This window comes from Equus quagga, chromosome 9 (assembly GCF_021613505.1).
Source record: "Equus quagga isolate Etosha38 chromosome 9, UCLA_HA_Equagga_1.0, whole genome shotgun sequence".
NCBI classification, from domain to species: Eukaryota; Metazoa; Chordata; class Mammalia; order Perissodactyla; family Equidae; genus Equus; species Equus quagga.
In genome coordinates this window covers 18990851-19014046 of record NC_060275.1, presented here as the reverse complement: position 1 = coordinate 19014046, position 23196 = coordinate 18990851, and the positions used below count along the sequence as shown (strand labels likewise).

Sequence of the window (23196 nt, the reverse complement as noted above, 5' to 3'; positions counted from 1 at the left end):
GTCACATGAGGATTTACATATTGCGAATGCTTGTCTCGGCGTAAACACTTAGGCTATCAATAAGACAGGAATCATTCGAATGAGATTTAAATTTTGTTGTCTAGACCAAATACAAAATTCAATTAATGTTCAACATATTTGGAAATCTGAATCAATGACTCTCAAGAAATGGCTGTTGTAGGTCAGATGGAGAATCTGTGAGATTATTCAGGTTGTCTTCAAAAGCTATTGACAGATGGTTTCTATCATGCTCTGTTATGGAATTTACTAGCGTTTCACATCTTCATTAGAAATGAGGGAGGCTCTGGCTCTGCCCCTCACTCCAGCCATCCCCTGCCTGCACACAGGTCACACCAAGGCCAAAAGCACCTTCATTCCTTTTCCAGACCCACTGTCCGATCTACTCTTTGTATTCTGCCTTGTACTGTAGTTTTGTCTCTAATAGAGAATAAATTCCAAAGGCTCAGGACCAAGCCCTATTTCTCCAATTTTTTCAGTGAGGCTGGATCAAGAAATGGTTACGGGCTCCCATCTGAAGACGAACAAAGAGATAGATAGGTGCTAAAGTCCCAGCTCTACCACTCACCACCTGCAGGACTTCGGGGGGAAAATACGCTTACCAAGCTCCTTATTTATAAAATGAAGATAATGCCTATCTTACCATGTCCTTGTGAAGCTAAATCTTGATCTCATTTAAAACTCTTGGCAGAGGGTGCAGCACCCGGCACTCAGGTATCTACTGAGTGAGTAATTTTGGTGATCCATTCCAGCAGAAATGCAGCAAGACAGCACAGAGATGATAGAATGAATAATATTTTTCTCCTCAAAACTTAGTTTATTATAAGCCTAGGATATTTGGAACTGAAGTTTTCAAGTGAAAAGCAGAGTAAGAAAATAAAGGTAATAGTAACCTTTATATTTTACTTTAGAGTTTGCAAAAGGTTTTAACATGCCATTAATGTATTTGATCTATACAATGTCATTGAAAAATAAATTATTTTTGAATTATTCTCTGTGATATCTCCATGGCCAAGAAGAGTGTCTGACACACAGTGGACCTTTGGTAAAGAGCTACCAAATGAATGCACTTTATAGATGAAGATTCAAGCTCAGAGTTCAAAGTTGTGTCCAGGTTCTCAGAGCTCATAAGAGATAGAGGATCAGAAGCAGGTCTTATCATCTGAATCCGAATCCTGCATCCTCTCCCCTCCATCACGCTGTCTCCTGCCACTAGGGCAAGGTTTCAGAGAACTATGATCATTTAAAGCACCATATATTTTCTAGATGATAATAACTCCAAGACCACTTAAAACGGGACCCCGATTAAAACAAACAAAGCTATCACTCTTGTGTCATCCAGGGAAGAGTTATAGTTATTAATCTAACTACTTAAATGCAGATTTTTGCTTTCCTCCAAGTCTGCGCCTCAAACGATCTTTATAATGGTATGAAAAAGTTAAACAAATTTCAAAACCAAGTTTAATGGAAAGAAGCATTGGCTGAGTCTGCTTTGAAATAATTTGGGGGATGGAGGAAGTAGATAAAAGTAGAGATGAAAGCTCTTGGCCATGGCCATGAACAAAGGGGGTTTGTTATAAGATTATTTCTATTTTTATACATGTTTGAAATACTCCTAAATCAAAAAAAATCTAGCCTTAAAATAAACCAATGGGTTAACATCAGGTCACCATCACACGTAGCATCTACGTCCCAATTCATAACACAGGCACTGAAGGGACCACATGCTTTGTGCAGCCATTGGCCCATCTTGAGGACTCAGATATTAAACAACTGCGATATTAAGTAATAAGTCTTTTCATAGTTAAAAGGAGAGTATTTTTTAAATGAAAATGAATATTTCATGCTTCATAAAGTGAAAAGTGAATTTCACTGGAGATTTCATAATGTGAAAATGTCCCAGAAACCTGCAACATTTTATCAGTGAGGGCTGCCCCATCTGTATGGCACCTGAGGCTGTGCATTCGCTCTTTGGATCACTAGGAACAACTAGCATTTACGTTGTTTTTGTGCATTATAACATATTTCTTTTAAGAATTATTTTTAGCTCAAATACTGTTCCCATCCTTTATCACATTTTTTCCTCCCCCAATATGTGAGTAAAATATTGTCACTGTCCCCATTTCAAGGATGAGCAAACTGAGGTTAAGAAAGGTTACAATGGATTGCTCAAGGTCACACAGCTGGTTGCCAGAAGGCTGAAACTGGAACCAAGTCCAGATTCTCCAGATGCCAAGGTCATTTCACTGTGCCATGTTGAGTACCCCCAGCACGCCTACAGTTCATTCTAGGGCAGTGGCAACGAATGTGCCCTCTGGCCATAGTTCCTGCAAGCTGTGAGACCTCAGAAAAGCTCATTAAGTAACACTGCTCTTCATCAGTTTGCTCATCCATAAAATGGGTAAAATAATAGCGTCTGCTTCTTCTGGTTGCTGTGAGGATGAAGTGAGCTGATAGATAGAAAGCTCCTGGAATAGAGCCAGGCCCAAAGGAAGGACGCAATAAATACTGTCATTGTTATTCTTCTGTGAGAGGATTAAACACCAGGAGAAGAAATGTGTGACTAAACCGACACTCCAGGAGCAGCTGAGAAGTCACTACAGCTCATGTTGGAGCTCAAATTTACCTTCATTTGTTGAATCATTGATAGCGAGGGGAATACCTAGCTTGTAACCTGCTGTGCTCGGGCCACAGGAAAATGTCACCCTAGTAGTGAGAGAGACATTAAATATTTTACTCTCCCAGCTGCTCACAATAAAGCAGCCTGCGGTGTATCCATTACCTCTTTTTTCAGATCTCCTGAGGAAAGGGGAAACATGTCACAAAACTCGAACTCTGGAGTTTAAAATATGATATAAACAAATCTCATAGCCTGTATCTTTGCATAATGAATAAAAGAGGGATTTTTCAGAAAGAGAAAATGTTATTTTCAGAAACAGAAACTGTCTTTACATCTGACACCTCTCTGCCACAATATACGATATATCTTGCCAATAAGAGACACGCTACACCAGCCAGCCAAAAATAGTCTCGAGTTGTTTATCAACAATGTGTAATTGTACATTGGAGAAGCCCAAGCTGAACCTATTCTTATATTTACATATTGACTCTCATCGCAATTGCTTTATTAAACTGGTCCTATGATAGCATCCTATTTAAATAGTAAAACTCATGCACTATATAACCACATCAACATTTGGGAAGGGAAAGATTATAACAGACTGAATCTTCTCATTTTTTTCCTACCAAGATAAAAATTCTTGATAAAATTTCCTATGGTTTTGGCACTTTCACATCGACTGCTTAATCAAGTTAATCCCTGATTCTTTGCGTGTTTAATGATTGATTTCATTATCTGTGGATCCTGGGCCCGGCTCCCTCCCTGGTCAGCTGCTTGGCCTCACCTGTTTACACAGGCAAGCTCCCAAAGGGAGTTATTAACTCTTAACTGCTTAAAGGGTGGACAGAAGTAGTCAATATCCTAAGGACTTTCGGGCCTTAAACACAGAGAATCCTTTTATAGACTCCTGTATTCTCTATAGTCAGAGTGGTGCTAGTCCAATTCTACCCGAACTCCAACCATAACACAGGAGCAGCGCTTCTAGGAACAGACATCCAACTCCCCATGTGCCCAGACACCAAGAGCTCGGAGCTCCCCAGCCCATTGGAATTACAACAGAAACCACCACCTGGCAGCTGAATGCAACCTGCAGCTGTGTGCTGTTTGGCTCACTGAGGGTTTCTTATTTAAATTTTAATTAGTTGCATGTAAAAATCTGTTGATTTTTGCATAATATCCAGATATCCAAATTTTCTTAAATTGTGAAGTCTGGAACACTTGGGCAAGATGACTGGCAGTGGGGGCTGGATAGCAACTGCTCCTTTTGAGTGCTGTGTGCTACCCCCTGACCTTGCCACAGTCCCCACCCAGCCAGCCTGTACCCTCTCGCACCCTTGCAGGAGTTGAATTTGGGACCTCTCAGTCAAATACTATTATGATTTCCCTTTTACGGATAAGGAAATTGAGGCTTAGAAGAGTTAAGTGATTTCCTCAATGTCACACAACTAGTATGTGGAACCGCAATCAAGGTCTGTTCTGCTCCAAAACTGGTGTTTTTAACTACCACTCTGTTCAGCAAGAGAACTAGCACTCAAAGGGCAGGATAGACACGTTGGGGTAATTTTCAAATTCTCTACCGGCAAAGGAGAAGGCACCCTCTACAGTTAATCAAGATAGGGTGTTCTGAATTAGAACATATAACATAGCCACAAATTTGCCATAAACTTCTTAGAAAGGTAAAAGAAAAGAAATATCTGTGGAACCACAGAACATTTCCCATTAGGAATCTTTGTGTGTGTGTGTGTGTATTGTTGACCCAGATTCACCTGTTGTTGACATTTTACCCCATTTGCTTTATCCTTAGCTCTCCTCTCCTCTTTCTCTCTCTCTCTCCCTTTACCTCTCAATACTTCAGGGGTAGTCTCTCATATTCCCTTACATAACCACATACAGTTATCAACTTTAGACAATTTAACATTAATAATAACACTAATAGGTAATCTAATATCCTTATTTTATCATTGACCCAATAATGTCTTTTATAGCATTATTTTTCCTCCAGGACATGATCCAGTCTAGAAACAGGTATTGCTTTAAATGGCCAAGTCTTTTAATCTGGAACAATCTTGCAACCAATTTTTTTGTCATTGATGACACTGACATTTTTTAAGAACACAGCCCCCACTCCCCATTTTTTAACAGAACGTTCCTCATTTGGAATTCCATGCTTCCTCATGATTGAATCCAGGTCACGCATCTGTGCTGCAACACTGCATAGGTGATGCTGTGTCCTTCTTAGGACATCCCAACTGGAGGCGCCTGATGTCCTCCACCCCTTACTGGTGATTTGATTTTCATCACTTGGGCAAGGTGTTGCCTGATTTCCCCACCGTACTGTTTTTAACTCGCAGTCTGTGGGGAGACACTTTAAAAGCACAAACACCGTACTCCTTGGCATCTCCTCCTAGATGTGGCATCCACTGATGGTTCTTGCCTGATCCCATCTTTACTACAATGGCTACAACAGGATGGCTTCCCAGCTCCAGCATTTTCTCCACATTTATCAGTCAGCATGAACATTCCTTCTTCCAGGGTCTCCCTTCTTCCCACTTATTTGTCTATTTATGGCTTGGTTATCAGGATGGACTTACTGTCCATAATTATTTTAGTGTTCAAATTGCCCCAGGTTTGGATGATGGGAGTCCCTTCAAGCTAGCAAATATGTCCTTGTGACAGGTTTCCATCATTCTTTGAGCATTTCCATACTTTGGAGCAGTAACAAGATGTTCCAGGCTCATTGCCACCTATCCTGTCGCAGCCCAGTTCCTTTCAGTGGGGAATGATATTCGAGGCCAAGATCTGGGCATTAGATGGGCTCACTGCTTCTGGGGTGTCTTTGCTTCTTGGCCCTTTGGTGGAGAGAGTTAAGTACGATATACTATATGTCACACAGATAGACTTACACATACAAACACACACACAGACATGTTACATGAGAATGCTTCTGCACACGTTTTAGAAATGAGTTCATACCAATACCTCCCATTCCAGCTGATCCCCACAATCCCTCTCATTTCATATTCCATGTCTGTCCACTCTTCCTCGATGAGAAACCCGGCTCCCCAAAACAATGCACTGACTCATTTGCTCAATGCTAATAGACATCTAAAACGGTTTCAGAACTGCTTCGCCATTATCACTACATAAAATATACTGAAATAATTGAAGATCGTTTTTGGCGTTTCTTCCACACCTTGTCTAAGATGGAGCATTTGTAGTAAAATACTGTGTTTATATTCCTTGAATTCTTTCTTTCTTTTCTTCCCCGTCTTCACTGTGGTTGTGGTATTCATGTGAAATGCAATTGCGGTCATTCATTTCATTTTGCTTTCAGTTTTAGGGTTTTTTCCCTCCTTCACATTTTAATGACTTAAATCTATCTTTTGAATATGTAGAACATTAACATGCTCCCAAAAGTCAAAACATTGCAAAAAGGTATACTTAGCCGAATAGCCCCCCTCACATATCCTCTTCTTCCCACTGACCCTTTGTCGGTAACCGACTTCATTGTTTTCTGTTGATTCTTCCCGTGTTTCCTTTTATAAAGATAGCAGATATATGTATTTCTTTTTTTAAAATCTTTCTTATACAGAAGTATAATATATATCCTCCTTTGCACTTTGCCTTTTTTTTTTTTTTTACTTAATATCTCCCGGAAATCAGCAGAAGTCACTTTTCAGGCACTGTTTATAAGTAGAGACACAGTTGTGTACATGTATAAGTCATTTGGTGATGCAGTGGTTAAGATTCGGCGCTCTCATCACTGCGGCCCGGGTTCATTTAGGGTCAGGGAACCACATCACCCAGTGTGTTTGTTGTCATACTGTGGCAGCTCAGTGTTGCTGTGTGTGATGCTGAAAGCTATGCCACCTGTATTTCAAACACCAGCAGGGTCCCCCATGGTGGCCAGGTCTCAGCAGAGCTTCCAGACTAAGACAGACTAGGAAGAAGGACCTGGCCACCCACTTCTGAAAATATTGGCTGTGAAAACCCTGTGAATAGCAGCAGAGCACTGTCTGATACGGCGCCGGAGGGTGAGAGGATGGTGCAAAAAGACAAGGCAGGGTTCCGCTCTGCTGAACACAGGGTCACTAGGAGTTAGAATCGACTCAAAGGCACTAACAACAAATAAATCATTTCCTTGGAAAACTTTTTAAAGAAACTCATAAATCTCACCACGTTATTTTGCTCCCTTTCCTCTCTCTATTCTCCAAGACAGGTCTAGCTTGCCTTTGGGATTCCATTTCACCAGGCCTAGTATATTACTACAGTGAATTTAGTAACACCCAGGTAAGACACTCATGATTGCCAGGGACTTTCCCCAGGCAAAATTTCAATCTAAAGTGGTGGCCCCAATGGCAGCAACTAAGTAAATATTCGTCACAGGGAATAAAAAGAAAGGTCACTTTGTCAACCTTTAACCCCTGACAGGTATCTGGCAACCCATGTCGAGTGGCCATAAAAGGAACCAGGAAAAAAAAAAGGTATAAGGATGACTCAGAACAAATCCACCAGCACTGCTGGGAAACCCACTCGCAGTCCTGACCTTGGCAAGCCGACTGCAGCTCAAGGCTAATTTTCTCTGCCTGGTGTTGCTCCCACCCTCCCATCCTTCCCACCATGAAGGAGAGTTGCTAGGAGTTCCTCTCTCTCTGTCTCCAGCACCCAGACTCAAAGGCAATGGAGAGAGCCAGCACTCCAAACTCTCTACACAGCAAGAAGGGGGTTAGTGCTGTGGCACTGGGCATTTCCAGTGTGGCCAGTCTCTCCAATATACAAAGGGCAGGGGGAAAAAGACACTAAAAGTGATCCCCCCATAGCCATTTTAATGAGCACACAAATATAAATGGAAGAAAGCCACAGATGAATTCAGTATGGTAATAGCATCATTAATAGTCTCAGGGGATTAACATTCCAAAAGCACACTCACTCTGGGATACGCCTGGGTGGACGAGACTTCGGAGGAACTTCTGCCTCAGTAACTGTCCTAGGGCCAGCTGAGGGAAAAGTCCTGTCCCCAAGACCCTACCAGCTGGGAACTGGGTGTGCTGGGCGAACCAGCTCCAGAAATGCCCAGGCCCCCGTCCCATAGCCAGACCATCTCCACCTTCATCTTTTCTCTCTCATCTTCCCCAAAGTGAACGCTGGTCTCCCTTGAGGGAAACAGAAGCTGGCGGCTTCCACAAGACACAGTTTATGAGTAATGCACATCCTGGAGTTTAATCCTGGACATTCTGCAACATCTCTTCTCCCTCGTGAAACTTCTGACAAGGCAATAGGGTCCTACTATCCTCTTCTTTGTTCATCAAGGTGCTCTGTATCACGAAAACAAAATTTAAAAGCCCAAAGTTGTTTCTAAAAAAGAGAAATACACCTAATAGAAATAGACATCATTCACACACCCAACTCTGCACTTAATGGATTCTAATTTAATTGCTCCTCTGCAATTAAAAATTGCTTCTCTTCTAGAGGAAGCATTTAAAAGGATCAGTATGTCTACCTGGAATGACATGTTCTAGAATCAGTAATCACTGAGCACTTTTATTACTAAAAGTGGAAGAAGTCATAAAAATATCTTCCCCTTCACAGACGGGTAACTTGCTGAAAAGGGTTTTCTCAAAATGAGAGAAAACAGAGGGCTAGGTAAAGAGGCCAGCTGAATTATCTGCCCTTTTTTTAAAGAGACCAGGGAAACTGTGCCATCTATGATTCAAGAAATCATTAGGTTAAAATGCAACAGCCTCTCTGAAGGTCCTTGAGATAATACAGAAGAGTGGAGAGAGACCTACCCTCTAGTCCTGCACGGCCAGCACTAGCTGTATGGCCTCAGGCAGGTCATGTCCTGACCTGGGCTCAGATTCTCATCTGTAAGTGAGGGTTCTTGACCACATCACTGGTTCTAAAATGTGACCACACATCAGAGTCCCATGGAATGCTTTTAACAACGATAGATTGCTAAGCCTAAACCCAAACACGAAACTAGACTGAGGAACAGGGGTTAGACTGTAGTAGGATTTCTCTAGAAAATGTCTGAGATCCCTTCTGGGGCTAAGTTTCCTAATTGCATCAAATTTTTTTAAATGTGTTTCTTAATTAGTAGGCTTTTTAAAAATAGTTTTCAGGTTTACGGAAAAATTGAGCAGAAGGCAGACAGAATTCCCATTTACCCCCTCAGCCCTCTCTCGTTACCCTTACTGTTAACATCTTGCATTAGTAGGGTCCATACTGATGGGCCAATACTGATACCTTCTTATGAACTAAAGTCCACAGTTTACGTGGGGTTCACTCTTTGTGTTGTACATTCTATGGGCTTTGACAAATGACTGGTATGTTTTCTAGTTTAAGAATACCCTCAAGTAAGTCTTGCTCTCAAGAGTGGGACACACAATAAAACGCAGTAGGACAGAGGGAAATGCTGCTTAGGTCTACTGATGCTAAAGTTATGACAAATCAAAGATATTTACAGTGAACATTGATAGACAGGTTTCCCCCGCTGTCCAAAGTTACTTTACGCCATTTCACTTTTACGAAAGCCCTACCTTAGTACCAGTTTTCACAAACTGAAGGAAATCTGAAGAGGATTTTTGCTTTTAGGAAAAAAGCAAAAATAACGTTCAGTCCTTACAGAGGCAGCGAGCGCCCCGAGCAACGGGAACTCAACTCAGCATCTCGGCATCAAGTCGCCAGAGATTTGAACTGTGTCTGTGAACATCTGTGCTTTACCTTGATTTATTTTGGTAGGTTATTTTGGGGGCCTGAGAACACTCAACATTTTTCCATATAAAGTAATGTTAATAGCCTTCCGTCAGTGTGGCTTTCGGAAGGTTTCACAGGAACACTAGACTTTCAGGTGGTGGGGGAAACCTGTCTAGGGCCAAATCCCATAAACACACAAATCTACCTTTTCACTTTTTCATTTTTCCTTTCTAGCACTTAGAATCTCTTTCCTACAGAGTATATCTCTTATTTAAACTGCCAAACCCATGAGTATTTCCTGATAATGCAACGCGCTTCCCAGACGTGATGGCACAGGTTCTATGACTTTACAGTCTTAACAATTTTTAAGAAACCTAAGAGATAGCAACCAGGTGTTGACAGAGATTACTTCTCTCAATCCAAAGATAACTGGCACTTGAAGTTCTACGAAATTCAGGAGTTAAAATAATGAGAATTTTGGTGAGGGAAAAGGAAGCTCCTGGAACATATATTTTTGCACAGTTATCCAGTTATTTCCTTGTGATACATTTTAAGAATGGAATAATTGTCAAAAAACTGTTCTCTAAAGATGGAGTTTTGTTTCCACAAAATGTATGAGGAACTAGCAGTAACATTTCAACATTTAAGTTTTCATATGCATTTTTCTCCTAATTTTAACAAGCATTTTCAAAGACCAACTGGAATAAATTCTATTGATTTTATGTCTCAATAAAACAAGCTATCATACAATAAGTACTCAGTGTATAAGTTTTACTTGATCAAAGAAATACATTTAAGAAAATAAGGAGCTCTTTCCCTGACAAAGTCATTAACTTTTCTCTTTCAAGTACACAGTTGCCAAAAAACAGAAGATAACAAGTATTGGTAAGGATGTGAAGAAGTTGGAACCCTTGTCCATCGCTGGTGGGAATTTACGTGATGCGGCCACTGTGGAAGACAGTATGGTTGATGGTTCCTCAAAAAATTAAACATACTGGGGGCTGGCCCCGTGGCCGAGTGGTTAAGTTCGCATGCTCCGCTGCAGGCGGCCCAGTGTTTCGTTGGTTCGAATCCTGGGCGCGGACATGGCACTGCTCATCAACCACGCTGAGGCAGTGTCCCACATGCCACAACTAGAAGGACCCACAACGAAGAATATACAACTATGTACCAGGGGACTGTGGGGAGAAAAAGGAAAAAAATAAAATCTTTAAAAAAAAAAATTAAACATACTGGCAGAAAAACACACACACAAATCAATGGAAGAGAACTGAGAGTCCAGAAATAAACCTACACATCTATGAACAGCTAAGCTTCAACAAAGGAGCCAAGAACATACAATAGAGAAAGGAAAGTCTCTCCAATAAATGGTTTTGGGAAAATTGGACAGCCACATGCAAAAGAATGAAAGTAGACCATTATCTTATACCATACACAAAAATTAACTCAAAACCAATTAAAGAAGTGAATGTAAGACCTGAAACCATAAAACTCCTAGAAGAAAATATAGGTAGTACACTGTTTGACATTGGTCTTAACAGTATCTTTTAAAATACCATGTCCACTCAGACAAAGGAACAAAAGAAAGAACAAACAAATGGGACTACAACACACTAAAAAGCTTCTGCAAGGCAAAGGAAACCAGGAACAAAACAAAAGGAGAACATACCAACTGGGAGAAAATATTTCAAATCATATATCCAACAAGGGGTTAATTTCCAAAATATATAAAGAACTCATAAAACTCAACAGCAAAAAAATGAACAACCTGATCAAAAACTGGGCTGAGGATATGAACAGATATTTTTCCAAAGAAGATATACAAATGGCCAACAGACACATGAAGCTATCCAACATAATTAATTATTAGGAAATACACACCAAAACTACAATGAGATACTACCTCACATCCATAAGAATGGCTATAATTAACAAGAAATAACAGCTGTTGGAGAGGATGTAGAGAAAAAGGAACACTCAGACGGCTGGTGGGAATGTGAACTGGTGCAGCCACTATGGAAAGCAGTATGGACATTTCTCAAAAAATTAAAAATAGAAATACCATATGATCCAGCTACTCCACTACTGGTCATTTATCCAAAGAACATGAAATCAATAATTCAAAAGATGTATGCATCTATGATCACAGCAGCATTATTCACAATAGCCAAAACATGGAAGTGACCCAAGTGCCCAACAACAGATGAGTGGATAAAGAAGGTGTGTTATATATATATATATATATATATATATATATATATACACAATGGAATACTACTCAGCCATTAAAAAGGCAAAATTGTGCCATTTGCAACAACATGGATAAACCTGGAGGGTATTATGCTAAGCAAAATAAGTCAGACAGAGAAAAACAAATACTGCATGATTTCACTCATCTCTAGAAGATAAACACATAGATAAGGAGAACAGATTGGTAGTTACCAGAGGGGAGAGGGGGAGGGCAAAAGGGGTAAAGGGGCACATATGCATGGTGACAAAAACTACACTATTGGTGGTGAACATGATACAATCTATACAGAAACTGAAATATAATAATGTACACATGAAATTTACACAGTGTTCTAAGCCAATATGACCTGAATAAAATAATTTTTACAAAGTCAAACACAACCATACAATAATGCTATTCCATTTCTGGGTATATGCTCAAAAGAACAGAAGCAGGGATTCGAGCAGGGATGTGCACACCTATGTTCACAGCACCATTATTCACAAAGCCAAAACGTGGACACAACCCAAGTACCCACCAACAGAAACGGATAAACAAATTGTGGTATATTTATACAATGGAATATTATTCTGCCTTAAAAAGGAAATTCTGACACATTCTACAACATGGAGGAACCTCAAGGACAATATGCTAAGGGAATAAGCCAGTCACAAAAGGACAAATACTCTATGATTCCACTTACCCGAGGGATCCAGAGTAGTCAAATTCCTAGAGACAGAAAGCAGAATAGAAAGGAGAAGGGTGGCTGTCAGCGGCTCCGGGGAGGAAGAAAGGGGTGTTATTGTTTAATGGGTACAGAGTTTCAATTTGGGAAGATGAAGAACTTCCGGAGATGAATGGTGGTGATGGTGCAAAACAAGGTAAATGTACTTAATGCTACTGAACCGTGCACTTAAAAGTGGTTCAAATGGTAGGGGCTGGCCCCGTGGCCGAGTGGTTAAGTTCGCACGCTCCGCTGCAGGCGGCCCAGTGTTTCATTGGTTCGAATCCTGGGCGCGGACATGCCACTGCTCATCAAACCACGCTGAGGCAGCATCCCACATGCCACAACTAGAAGGACCCACAAGGAAGAAGATACAACTATGTACTGGGGGGCTTTGGGGAGAAAAAGGAAAAAATAAAATCTTTAAAAAAAAAAAAAGTGGTTCAAATGGTAAATTTTATGTTACAACTTTTTTCCCCCCCCCCCCCCCCCCCAAAAAAAGTACTCAGTTGTCCTTTATCTCCTCTGGAGAAAGGAGACAAGATTTAAATTGATTTCAGCTAAAAATTTCCAGACTGGACAACGTGTCCGAAGAATAATAAATATCCTCTCTGGAGGAGTTTCTTGAGAATCTACTACTCTGAGCGGGATAGCGTGCTAAAGGCTAGGGACCCAGTGGCAAATAGGAAGTCATGGATCTCTGCCTTCACAGGGCTTAGGGTTTGGCTCAGTGGTTCTCAAACTAGCTGGCATTGGACTCTCCTGGAGGGCTTGTTAAAGACAGACGGCTAGGCCCAACCCTCAGAATTTCTAACTGAGGAGATCTAGGGGAGGCCCCGGGAATTTGCATTTCTAGCAAGCTCCCAGGTGATGCTGATGCTGCTGGTCCAGGGACCACACCTTGAGAAGCACTAGTGAAAGGAGAGAGACATGTAGGTAAATGAGCAATTTCAATCAAGCGTGGTAGCTGCTGTGATGGTGATCCACCTAGGACACCTACCAGCGCGGGCACCCATCTGTGATAGGAGGGGTCAAGAAAGCCTTTCCCAGATGAGATGCTATAGGAATTGACATATCTAATCTGAGACCCATAGGACATGTAGAGTGAACCAGACGAAGGGAAGGGAAAGGACATTCCAGCAGAGGGCACAGTAAGGTCTAGCGGTGAGAACACACACACCCTGTTGGTGCGATGCAAGTCTGTCCATGTGATGGGAAGTCGGAGGGGAAAGTGATGAGCAAGGAGGTGAGAGGTAAGCAGCTAACACAGAGCATAAGGACCCTAGAGTTTATACTCAGGGCAATAGGGAGCATCAGAAGGGCTTTCAGCATTACAGGATTTAAGCTGTAAGAACTAAGGCTAGGTCATCACCTCCCAGGGAGAGCTTACATCCAGCAGAGACACTGCCTAAGGAGCTGGAGCGGGGCAGTGGCACATTTACCTCTCCTTCTAAGTTCATCCCACCTGATCCAAGTGCTAGCTCCTCAGAAAGCCAACTGCTGCTTGTGTTACAGCCTGTTTCAGGTAAGAATAGCTCAGGTCCACCATGAGATCCCATACAAGTGGCCACTAGCACGTAAAGCTGTTTAAATTTAGTTAATTAAAATTAAGCCAGTCCCTCAGTGACACTAGCCACATTTCGAGTGCTCAATAGCCACATGTAGCTAGTGGCTAGATATAGAACACTTTTATCATTGCAGAAAGTTCTACTGCAAGCACTGGTCCAGGTGATATAAGCAGGATCGGATCGAAGACTTGCCAGGCACCGTGGTTTTATTGCATTAAAGCAGCACACACTGGTTTGGGCCTTCACTCATGAAGACACACACACAATAAGCTCAAAGTTGATTTTTAAAAATTAGATACAAACCTAGACAACTGGCAGGTCCTCATAATATATATTCAAGCAACAAATAGCCTAGATATCACTTTTATAAAGGAGATAGAAGGAATATTTTTTCCAGGCCACTAAGAACAATCCTAGAATCACAATTATTCTCCAAAGTTACTTCTAAATCCTCAAAATAACTGGCTAAGGGATTTGAGGGAGGATAATATATCCTAGATTAAAATTCTAAAAGCCCATTTTCACTGCTTACGTGCCAAAAAAGCTAAGCTTTTAAAGCTTTTTCTCTATAGTGTATTTTACCTACCTAATTCAATACAGAGGATTCATAATATTACATTGCTAATCCTTACTAAAGCAACAGATACTGTATGCCAAGTTGCTAGTAAACCCCAAGCCACGGACAGAACTGGAAACTGATGCGGGGAGGGAATGAGTTATGCTAGAAAACGAAACACACGCCCAGGAGAAAGGTTTAACCCTCAGACTGACCATAACAGCCATCATTTTTTAGACAGTTAAAAAGCCCAAGAAGCCAGAGGCGGGTGATATTTCTGCAGATAAAAATGCAGAGATGTTTTTATTTTCCCAGCTGCTCAGGAAGTAATTGACCAGCCTGAGCAGACAGGCAACGCCCAAGAGCCCACCTTCCAACCTCCCCCTGAAGGACCTGGTGGGGGAGTTCCCAGTGAGTAGATGGGTCCTCCCAAGGTTGCCTGAGTGTTCTGGTCTTGATGCCAAGGGACAGATGGCTTTGAGAAACGTACTCAAGAAGACCAGATGTAGCATCTTTGTTCAACAATCTCCCAGCCCAGGCATTTTAAAGGGAGGGGTGTGTCAGAAAGAAATAAGAGCCGGGTGGTCTGCATTGCTCAAAACCACTGACCAGCCCAGGAGGGCCCAGCCACCACCTCCCTGAGTCCTGCTTCCTGCCTTTCTGCGGTACAACTCCTTGCCCCTCAACGCTCCATCTCTGCCTGGATCTGGCCTGTGGGGAGACGGACATGAAGATCTGATCAGCTCCCTCCTCCCTGCTCTCTGATTAGAACCCTTCCTCCGGTTAAGACCACTTTCTCTAGAGCCTTTCTAGGGATGTCTATGCCTTTCTACTCCAAACCATCACAAATGGAACACTATTTATTTACCAATTCCTGGTTTGGTTAAAATCAAAATATTCAGCCTAAGGCTCTTTGTGGTATCAGAGTAAAGCAAGAAGCAGTTAACATGTGAATTATCTTAAGTGGCAGGAAACAGCCAAAGAGGACCCCAGAATAGACGGTCGAGATGGGAGGTGGAAAAGAACACCACCTCATCAGGAGCGCTGTGCTCTGGGCATTCAGATGCACAGCAAATGGCATGTATTATCCAAGAATTGTTTATTTCTAATTCTGATTTAAATAATGTATCAATGATCACACTAGCCAGCATTTATTGAGCTAATTCTCTTTGCCAGGTACTGTCCCAAGCACTTAACACAGATAAAGGTCTTTAAAGCTCACAATGACCCAATGAGGTAGGTCCTGTTACTGCTATTTTACAGAAGAAGACACTGAGGTCAAGAAGCTTGCCCAGGATCTCACAACTAGTATGTACGTAGCAGAGCCTGGATTCAAATCTAGTCAGTCTCGTTCCAGCATCCTGCTCTTAAAACCATCACGTGGGGAAGGCCCCACGGCAGGGTGGTTACGTTCACATGCTCTGCTTGGTGGCCCAGGGCCTCACCGGTTCAGATCCTGGGCACGGACATAGCACTGCTCATCAGGCCATGCTGAAGCAGCATCCCATAACACAACCAGAAGGACTTACAACTAGAATATACAACTATGTACTGGGGGCTTTGGGGAGAAGAAGAAGGGGAAAAAAAAAAAAAAGAAGATTGGCAACAGATGTTAGCTCACGGCCAATCTTTAAAAAACAACCAACCAACCAACCATCATGCCTCTGACTCCTTTGTCTTGCTCTCAGGCAGAAGGATCTGAGCCCAGCAGGCCTTCCCAGTGGCTCCCCCCTCCAAGCTGCCGACAGGAATTGCATTCCAAGATTTTCGTTCATTGTCTGGAAACTGGACTGGATCTTTCCAGAGAAGTCCACAAAACGCACACGTGCCTTGAGAGGCCTGCGTTCCACATGAAATGATACCAGGGAACTTAGGCGTCACGTGCAGTGTCTGTTCAGTTTGGAATGCCAGAGCCTTCTCTCCACTCCTCATCTTCCTCGTTCCATGACCTGCATGAGGCACGAGGCTCCTTCCACCACCTCCAGCCAGCCCACTGTCAGAACAGGGCGCCCCAGAGCCAAACCATCTCATCATCATCAGAGCTCCAGGGAGGTGAGAATGGGCCAGAGGAGGAGAGGCTGGATGAAGACCTCAGGATTAACAGCCAGCCAGCCAGTGAGGTGGCTTGTCCACGGAAGCAACCACATGTAAGGGACAGGTACTTTGGGGCCTGCCGACTACAGCACATTTCCAGTGCATGGCAGTACTCCTATCCGTGGAAACATCTCAGCACACCCTACTGTTAGAGAGAGAGAGAAGAGGAGAAACAGGACAGTCAGACACAGGCATTTCGTCTCCTCTCTACTAGGGAAACGGACTTTCATTTGTACCGGAGGAAGTTTGGATTTAGTGCTGCTACAACTGATAAGAAAATTAAGATAGTAAATCTTATTTCACAACTACCTCATAAAATTGAAATAGAGCTATTTCAGCTGAAGACAAACTCTCCACTTAAGAGGATACGTCAGTCATCCTTCACCCATTCAGATGGTTGTATTGTGCATGACATAGTCCCACCCCTCCGGGGCTTGGGACATCTCATATTTCAAGACAACTCCCTTCCATGCCTTACTTCTGACTCTTCAATTCACTTCCTCCATAATTCCCAAATGATCTGGGATTACCAGATTTCCCTTACTTAAGCTTCCAAAAGTCAGACTGAGGAGCCATTTTTAGGCATTTGCACTTTAAAAGCCAATTGCAGAGTTTCCTTTTTCGATAAGCAATGAGCTGTCGCTGCCCTGTGAGTCACCGGGCCACACACAGAGCAGCGAGCGGGTCCTGGGTGCTGCCTCAAGTCCAAGTTTTCCTGTAATCCCTGACAAAGGAAACCAATGAGCTGATCAGAACACATCCAGTTCCCAAAGACTGGAGCGGTACCAAACAACATAAATTAGTTTTCCAGTAACGTCAAGGGGCACGTTGAGCATTTTTCTTGGAACAACCAGAAAACCCACATTTGGAAGGGAGCACAGCCCAAGGCCCAAGAACTCATGAGAAATACCTGGAGGGAAAGGGACAGGCCCTACCTTTCATCTTGAGACAAATAAATCAGATCAGAGAGCCCCAGGTTCCCACCACAGAAAACCTTCCCGCGCCAAGTTCAAACCTATCTATACTTTTGTTACTTATACAGTGCCTTACAAGAGTTAAGAGGAATCATAAGGAACAAGCCTCCTAAAATGTAAAATTCCACCATTTCCTCTATTAACCCAAAAATCAACATGATAAACAAATTAGTTATATAAAGTATATAAAGATATATAGAGATATATAAAGACATAAAGCATATATAGTATATGAAGTACGTAGAATATAAGTCGCCACAGTATCCAGAGAGACACAGAATATGAGCCGCATGCCCCTATGCTTGCCGTCCGTGCAGCAGCAGTGGCAAAGACACACCTCACCACAATTTGGTTGACCGGTGCTAGGAGAACCCAGAGGACACAGCAGTCAACTATACTCAATGAGCAGGGACTTCAGGGAAGGACAGAGAGGGCAAGGATGTTACTTAATTGGGCCTTAAAGGTTGATTCGGGCTGTGATCAGGTTGGGAGATGGGAAGTAAGAGAGAAAGACACGTCGGGAGAGGAAACCACAGGAGCGAGGTTCTGAAGCACAAAGGGACACAGGATTAGTTTCGTTACTAAAGCACAGGCGGGCGCAGGAAGAAGACGGTTGGGAGAGGAGGCTGGAGAGGTGGCCTGAGGCAAAGTTGTCAAGCCCTCGCAGGTCAGAGGCACTTGGAATTTGTGTGCTCCGCAAGCAGGGGCCATTAGAGGCTTTTCATGCTTTAAATAAATGTCTCTGGGCTTTATGACAGGTACCCAGTTAGCTGCCGGTAAGCAAGACATGGCTCCTGTCCTTCTTAAGTTTGGGGATTGACAGACACGACTGCGGCCCAAGTATTTACACTGTGACAGAGAAGTAAGGGGGAAAATGAGGACATGGAGACTAGGAAAGGGGCAGGGAAGACCGAAGTGAGGTTGACCCTGGGGTTTGAAGCATAAGCAGAGTGAGGGAGGAGAGAGAGCATTATTCTAGGAGCTCTCTCTGCAAAGAGCCTGGGGCCTCTGCAACAGGAACTAGCCTAATCAGATCTGCATTTTAGAAATGATGACCCTGACCAGGGCTCCAGAGAACGATGGTATCAATCTGTGGCCAAGACAAGATTGCAGGAAGTTCCTACGGTCCTCTGGCCTGCAGATGATGAAGACAGAGGAAAGGCAGCGCAGGCGGAGAGGGGGCTCATGGAAGACCTTGTAGAGGGAGAAGCAACAGCTTTCACAACTCATCTGACTGGGGCAAACGGGTCTGGGAGGAAAAACATCAAGGAAGACGCCAGCCTTCTAGCTTGGGTGATGGCTGTGACTTCCCTGCTCAAAACCCTGCTACGGATTCTCATTTCTCTCAGAGCAAAACCCAACGTCTGCCTGCTATTTTACCTCTCGGCCTCACCTCCACCACCCTCACGCCCTCTGCTCCAGCCACATGGGCCCCTCCCTGGTCCTGGAACCCCCTGGGGGCCAGGCTGTGTCTGTTCTCTGGGCCTGGAACACTCTCTCCAGTAACCACAAGGCTCAGCCCCTCATCACATCGTAGCTCAAATGTCACCTTTTTAGGGGACCTGCCCAACTACCACTGAATTTAAACTGTGCAGTTCCCACCTTCCTGATGCCTCTTTTCCTCCTTTATACCGTTTTCCATACCACTTCCCACCTTCTAACAGACTCTAAAATGTACTTGTGTACCGTCTGTCTCTTCCTAGCAGAATGTACACTCCCTGAGAGAAGGGATTTTTGTTTCTTTTGTTCAGATGGATCGCCAGCTCCTAGAGCAGAGCCTGACACACAGCAGGTATCTTAGATACATATTGATTGGATGAAAGGCCACATTACTAACAAGGCCTCCTCTAGTCATCCACATAAAACCATAAGTCTTCACCTCTGTCATCGTACTCTTTACCCCCTCGTCCCCATTTATTTTTTCCATTGTATTTATCACCAACCAACAGACCTCATGTAAGTGTCCTTCTTCTCTGTCTCTCCCCACGAGAGTGTAAGCTCCCTGAGGGCAGGGGGCTTTTTCTCTTTTTCTCCCTGCTGTACCCAGAACATCTAGAACAGTGCCTGGCGTATAGTAATACTCAAAGGTTTGGTAAGTGAGTGAAAGAGAGAAAGGGGGAGGAGGAATAAGGAGGAGGAGAGGGAGGGAGAAAGGAAAGAAGGAAAAAGGAAGGAAGGAATTAATTCTCACTTCATGTCATCAGGGTCACAGATAAGGGGCCTAAAATAAAGAAACATTAGTTGGTTCTCCTACATATAGAAAGAGATTCTGTCAGGGTGCAGTGAAATAAGTAAGCATTCACCTAGAATCTATCCACTCAACGTGTCACTTGAGTTAAAATAAAAGGGATTTTCTAGTAACGATGTCAGAACAAGAAACAGACAATACATTGGATTCTAGTCAAAGGAATCATGAGTCACCGACCATCAACCATCATCATTATTTGTAAGCTGCTTCTATGGGTCTCTGAACAATAAATGCAAAGGATTGGCCAATCTTGTTATTTGGCATAACAAGCCAGGTGAGCATACTGTATGACTCAATTTAGAGTCAATACTACTCCTTTAAGGAAACAAAACTAACATCTGTGTTCAACTGAATTCTGTCCAATTACTCTTTTGCCTCCCCTGCAACTTGTTTGGCATGCCGCCTGTAGTTTTAAAGGTAATGACTATATAACAAGAATACCAACTCAAATTCATAAGGCCCCTTTCTTCTAAGGCATTTATTAGTCTTCATATGTCATGTTAATTAGGTTTCCGCCATTCCTGAAAGTTATAGTTTAATCACCTGGTTTAATCACTTTCACCTTGCAGAAAGGAAATGGAGACATGAACAGATTACGATGTGTGGCAAAGGTCTCAGGGCCAGCCGGGGAAGGAGTTAACTCTTCTGACAGCCTGGGACACCACCCACACAATTAACAACAGTTACCCAGAGACTCCACCACGAGGCCAACAGAAAGAAGTAGAAGATCAAGAGGAAGCTTTTTACTTCCTTGTTCATATCTGTTCTCAGGACTCATTCCACGTCTAACCCAGAGTCATCTTAGTTTCCCAAAGGCGATTTGTTCCCAGAAGCAAATCACACACACCCACAAAATCTAATTTTTCACAATACGAGGGGTTCTTAGGGAGAAGTTAGTTGAAAATAAGGGAGGAGAAGGTTGGAACAACTGTCTGGGACATTTTCTGATATGGAGAGTTATTTTCATCCCCTCTTCCCCAAAGATCAACATCATACTTCCTTGTGGATGACTCGCAAAAGCAGCTCACCTGGACGTTGTAAACACTATCCTGCACAAAGGCAAGTGGGCAAACCAGATGGCCTCTCTAGGTCCCACTCCACCCCTATTATTATGCAACATGTAATCTTCCTCTCTCTCAAAGGTTTTTCAACTGTTTCCTCCAGTTAATTTCTTATCTATTAAGTCGAGAGCAGAATCCACTGGCAGAAATTTCATAAGTTTTCAATCTGTTGTGTATTGGCCATACTCCTGATTTCAAGTCAAGGTTGACAGTCAATTCCAATGCCATTTGTTATTTTGTTTCTTGGGGTTTTGGGGGGGAGGGTAGAAATATGTATGTTGACATTTATAAATGCAAAGACTATCTCTAGAAGGTTAATCAACAAAACTGGTAATGGCTGGTGCCTTTGGGGAGGGGAACTGGTACCGGGGTGAAAGAGCGGGGAGATTTACTTTACACTTTATATCCTTTCGTACCTTTTGAAGGTTGTACCATTTGCATGTATAACTTATTCTAAAAGTTAAATTAAAAAACAGACAAAAATATGCGGGACAAAAACTGACACTTAGAAACTATTTTTGTTGCAGCCCTTCATCAGAAAACAATGATAATGATTCCCCATCTTGGCTTACCTGTGATGCTTGACAACTGAAGAGCTTACTAAATAGATGGTGAGCTCCCCGAAGGCAGGGGACACTCTAATTGTACCTTAAATCTTCGTCTTTGTCTTAGCTATCTTTTGCTGCATAACAAATCACCCCCAAACTTAGCAGTTTAAAACACAAGTATTATCTCAGTTGCAGTGGCTCAGGAACTTGGGTATGGCTCAGGGTCCCTCACAGGCTACAATCAAGGTGTCGGCCAGGGGGGCAGCCATCTGAAGGTTCACCTGGGAGCCTCTGCTCCCGAGCTCGCTCAGAGGGCTGTTGGAAGGATTCAGTTCCTCATGGGCTGTTGGCTGGAGGCCACCTTCACTTTTTTGCCATGCCTCTCTCTCCATACAGCAGCTCACATCATGGCAGTTGGCTTCTCTCAGAGCAAGTCAAAGGAGGGTCTTTGGAAGTGACATCCCAACCCTTTTGCCATATCTATTCATTGGAAGCACAGCACTAGGTCCAGCCTGAACTCAAGGAGAGAGGACACCCAGAAATAGAAGGCACAAATTCCTCTTAAAGAGAATCCCAAGACATTTTAGCAGGGTCTCCAATTTGGTCAGAAGTCATTTGAGACAGCTTTTATGGAACAAACATGAAAGGTCTAGCAGCAAAATGAAAACCAGAGAGACACAGCTTCACTCAAACCAGCTTCAAAGAATTATGAGCACTCACAGGGAGAGCTGGAAAACTCCCAGAAGGGGCAAAAATAAAATTCAAAACTAACTTTTAAAATCAAAGTTGGTACCAGCTATGGTCTAATGTTCACTTTTTTACTTTAGCAACACTGAATATGGTGTTTATATCTTATTTTGGGGGGATGATTATCAATTCTTAACTTGTGTTGTTCAAGTTTTTGCTAAATTCATTGTAAATCACTGTGAACATAAATTGTAGAGTTCAAAAGCTAAATAAATCAACTGACCTTGAAGCCCATATTTCTGATCCTCGTGTTTGATTTTGATGAATCTCAAATTCACAAGTTTGCATATGTAAAATTGCTTTAGAGATGTCAATAAATATAGAGAAATTTTTTAAAAATCCAAAGTTGGAAAAGGTAAAGCAAACAAGATCTTTTTTTATCTTTTACTTACTTGAGTAAATCCTTAAAAGGATTAAAATATATTCAACTTGTCAATGTTTTTAAAAGTCCTTTTAAGGGCTGGCCCCGTGGCCAACCAGCTAAGTTCCCATGCTCCACTTCAGCAACCCAGGGTTCCACTGGTTCAGACCCTGGGTGTGGACATGGCATCACTCATCAAGCCATGCTGAGGCAGTGTCCCACATGCCACAACTGGAAGGACCCACAACTAAAAATACACAGCTTTGTACTGGGGGGCTTTGGGGAGAAGAAGAAAAAATATTAAAAAAAAAAAAAGTCCTTTTAAAATGAAAATGCCTAAGTTCACAAATACTCTAAACAGAACTGAAGGTTTTACAGGATTCACTCTATAAATGGCTCCCTGTGGCCTGGCTCCCAAGTCATTATGTGCAGGTGTAAGGAACATCCTGTTGTATGTTTACATATATTAACTGCTTCGGGAATTTAACAATTAGAAGAGCCAGATCTTATCATACTGCTAAACTATGGTAGGCTGGCTTCCAATTCAGGGCTGGGTTGAGGGGAGACCAGGAAAAATAAAACTTCTCGGAAGATGTGTCTGTGGGGGGAGAGTCAGCACGACATTGGGAATACGGATTTCCAGTAGTTCACATAACTACCGTGGGTCAGATGTGAGCAACCTCCAGAACAGCAAAAAGTGGGCCTTAAACGCCCATTGGACCACTTCAAAATCACTTGGGGAACTTCAGAA

The 23196-nt window shown here is 42.7% G+C and overlaps 1 protein-coding gene across 3 annotated transcripts in view; it reads right to left on the bottom strand.

The window, feature by feature from the left end:
• Positions 1 to 23196, bottom strand: part of ATP8B1 (ATPase phospholipid transporting 8B1) — a 112251-nt gene that overhangs the window by 68391 nt on the left and 20664 nt on the right. The window contains exon 2 of one of the 3 annotated variants that reach the window (XM_046671721.1): positions 7569 to 7953. The exons of the other annotated variants lie outside the window; for them this stretch is intronic. The gene's annotated coding sequence lies outside the window, so the exon portion shown is untranslated. The remainder of the gene's footprint in view (positions 1 to 7568; positions 7954 to 23196) is intronic. 3 annotated transcript variants of the gene reach the window in all.